Here is a 3,676-nt window from a genome sequence, read left to right on the forward strand (position 1 = left end):
TATATATATATATATATATACTTGCCAGTTGATGGTTCATGAGATGCACCTTTGAGCTATTTCAGAAAACTGGTTGATCGTTCGTTGATCTAATGCTTCACACATTTGCCTTCGTTAGAGAAAGTCAAGATTCACCTGAGAGCAATTTACCAATTCAGGACAGATTTAGAAAAAAAAGTCTAATGGAAATGTATAGAGATATGCTTGACATATTATGACAACTTGTTCAACCATTTTGCATGTAAAGACTTATGCGATGAACTAATGCCTAAATGTTGTGGGGTGTGAGACTATTCAACAGAGACCCATTATAATACACTTTGATCAACATGACATAAGCAATTGATAATGTAGGAAATTGTACATAATCATTTGCATGGATGTACCAAAGCATTTGCAACTTGTTCAAAGAAATGAGAAACTACTTTTTTGATGTGCACAAGTGACACAATGATGTGAAGATTGAACAATTAGTTTTGAGAATTTCAATTCTGATCTGAGAATTGTACCAAAGCGACAGAGAAAAACTGTAATTGACAAATTTGGACATGACTCATGACTCATTTCCAAACCAAAAATAACAGAACTGACTTGTGAAAAAGTTGTGAAATGTCTTGTAAAACAAGAACAAATCAGTTTGAGGGTCAACCTCACTGTGGTAACTTTAGTTTACACAAAGGGAGCAATGCACTGTCAAAGGAAAATTCTCAATGCCAATTAAACTGTCTTGACAAAATAAAGATATTAGAGACAGCAGTTCTTAGCATGACTCATAGCTGGGGCTCAATCTTTATCACTGGCTCGTCTATCATCTAATATCAGACACAGCTTTGTAATAGGTCTGTCCAAAACACTTGTCTTTGTCTTTATACAGACCTGACGAACAAGCCCTTTGCTGTCTGGAAGCGACTCAATGATTCTCCCCATAACCCAAGAGTTTCTGGGAGCAGAGTCATCGACCAGGAGAACAATGTCCCAAGGAGTGAAGTTTCTTGATGGTCTTGACCGCCTTCGCCGTGTGTGAAGCTGTGCCAGGTACTCCTTAGTCCGACGTTTCCAAAATAGTTTGGCAATATACTGAACCTGCCTCCATATTCGTTGAGTGTAGAGGTCATCCTGGTGAAACAATCTGGGTGGTAATGCTGGTTTGGCCTTCAGCAGTAATAGGTGATTTGGTGTGAAGGCTTTTAAGATCGTTCCGATCATTAGATGCACTTGTGATTGGTCGACTGTTTATTATGGCTTCGACTTGGCAGAATTCCTTCAGAGTGGAATTTAGAGCCTTCCTCGCTGATCTAATGAGCCTTTCCCAGGCTTGTCCGTGGTGAGAGCCTGTTGATGGATTAAAGGTCCATTTGATTCCATGTTGAAGAAGGTAACCTTGAATCTTTGTATGATTCATCTCATCGATGGATGTCTTCAGCTCACGTCCTGTCCCAACACAGTTCATCCCATTATCTGAGCAAATCACCAACATTTTTTCCTCTCCTTGCTATGAAACAACATATGGCGTTGATACACAAGTCGATATCCAAGGAAGAAGCAACTTCAGTATGCACTGCCCCTGTGGCTAAGCAGGTAAAGATTGCACTGTAAATGGTCCGAAATAATTAACGCCATTGCTGCGCTGGCACTGGGAATCCAATACTTTTGTCGCACTTTTGAAAGCATATGGTTCCTTCCTAAGTGTCCTGTGTCTTTGTGAATCTTGCACAGGAGTTAGTTGGGGACGTGATGGTCTTTGGGGATTATGACAGGCTTCTTACAATCCTCTGGCAAAACAGCTCAACTGAGTCGTCCTCCAACACGTAAGACTCCATCTTGAAGTACAGGGTTTAGCCTAAAGAGTTCTCAGTAAGATGCATGTTTTCCTTCCACTGATTTTAAGTTGGTTCATTAATGTCTCTGTGCAAAAGCAGGCAGTACTTCCTGGATCAAGAAAGGCATACGTCTCCACTGTTTTATTTCCTGTTGTCTTGACTTGGACAGGAACTATTGAGAGTATACACTTGTCTTCACCGGCCCCAGTACCTGCATCACTGACCATTGCACTGGTGACTGCAGGACTACCATGATTAGCTGTATTGTCAGCAGCCTTGATTTCCTGTTCATCTCCTTCATTGTGTCTTTTCATGTGCAGGAGTGTGGGATGCATTAAAGAACACACCTGACAGGACAGCTTCTCATTGCATGTCTTGCTCATGTGTCCATGCCTTAAACAGCTGATGCATCGTCCTTTGCTACGTAGAAAGTCAGTTTTTTCTTTGTGTGGCTTTCATTTCAGTTTTTTCTACATGCGTCTATGCAGTGTTCTCCTTTACAAAACATGCATGGTCTTACCATAGCACCTTCTGAGGGACTCTTTTGCATGCTTCACTCACTGTCTTTCACTGAGTCTTTAACTCTATGGTCAGTGTGCATTGTGCTTGTGGTGAATGTTTTCTTACTTCGTTTTCCTGCTTGTTTACCTTTTTTCAATGTCAATTTTATGTTTACAACACATATAGTAAATTGTTTCTGCAGGTCACACATTTATGAACTAATATATAAACGAACTAATGGCGTCACTACACTCAGAGCAGAGTATGATCAGTATCATCTGAACTTTCTGTCAGATGTTTGAGCACCCACTCATTCCACACACTTTTCTGACAACATTTCTCCTTCTTAAATGTTACTTACAGGTTGCATTCAAGGAACCATTAAAAAAGAAGATTTGGTTTTTACATTTTCAATAAAAAATGACGTAGGAAAAAATGGACACAGAGAAGTCATGCACCTGCATATTAATAGCAAAAATTACGAAATGACTTTTGTAGAAAACCACATCTTCCTTAGAGACAGAGATCACATCATAAGGAACCTCCCTCGTTTCATATCTTGCTACATTACTGCATTTCACATCACTAGACTGTGGATACAGAGGAGAAAACAGCAGACTCTGGTGAAAGAAGTACATCCAGACTGTGGTCCACCAGCTTTCAAAGGTAAAGTTTGTGTTACATTATTCATCTTAATCTATGTTTAACCTAATACATTAAAACTGTAAAGGTGTTGATACATAACAAGGGGACTGGACTGTAGGTGTACAATAATCTACAGTTGCATTTAGTCTTTGTTTTTACCCTCTCTTGTCTTAAATACCAGTAACTTGAGATCTGTGCTAAAATGCTGGTTCACTAAGATTTATCCTGAACTATAGTTGTACTGTATTTGTGTGAACAGCACTTTACAGCTTTAGTATTATCACTGAACAATGTGAGGTAGATGTTAAAACACTTGCTGATCTCTCAAACAACAGGTTTCACAGTGAAGAATGGAAGATTCCTTCATTAACATCAGCTCACAGAACAGAAGCTACAATGACAGCACCACCATCTACTTTAATACAGAACAAAAAATCATGTACGTGGTGACATGCATTATCATTTGTATCGGCCTTCCTTTGACCCTAGTGGCCATCCATGGATTTTGTTCTCTGGTGAGTACATTATGACTGAGAAAGTAGGAACCAATGAGAGTTTGATGAAAAATACATGAGCAGAGTAGGATGACAACGTGTCATCAGCAAAGATCATGATTTTTTCTACCAATGTTTCCTGCAGGTCAGAAAAGATCACGTGGCTCCGATCTACATCATCAACCTTCTGATTTGTGACCTCATTCAACTCTGCTG

The 3,676-nt window shown here is 39.6% G+C and overlaps 1 long non-coding RNA gene across 1 annotated transcript in view; it reads left to right on the forward strand.

Annotated features, from left to right (window-relative positions):
* LOC111645438 (uncharacterized) overlaps nt 1–3,480 on the forward strand; it is a 10,363-nt gene extending 6,883 nt beyond the window's left edge. Inside the window, exons 3-4 of the long non-coding RNA XR_002759870.2 lie at nt 875–2,987; nt 3,302–3,480. This is a non-coding gene — a long non-coding RNA (uncharacterized LOC111645438). The remainder of the gene's footprint in view (nt 1–874; nt 2,988–3,301) is intronic.
* The last annotated feature ends 196 nt before the right edge of the window (nt 3,481–3,676 follow it).

Source organism: Seriola lalandi, unplaced genomic scaffold, assembly GCF_002814215.2.
Source record: "Seriola lalandi dorsalis isolate HSWRI2012SDOR001 ecotype SW California unplaced genomic scaffold, Sedor1 jcf7180002054952, whole genome shotgun sequence".
Lineage (NCBI taxonomy): Eukaryota > Metazoa > Chordata > Actinopteri > Carangiformes > Carangidae > Seriola > Seriola lalandi.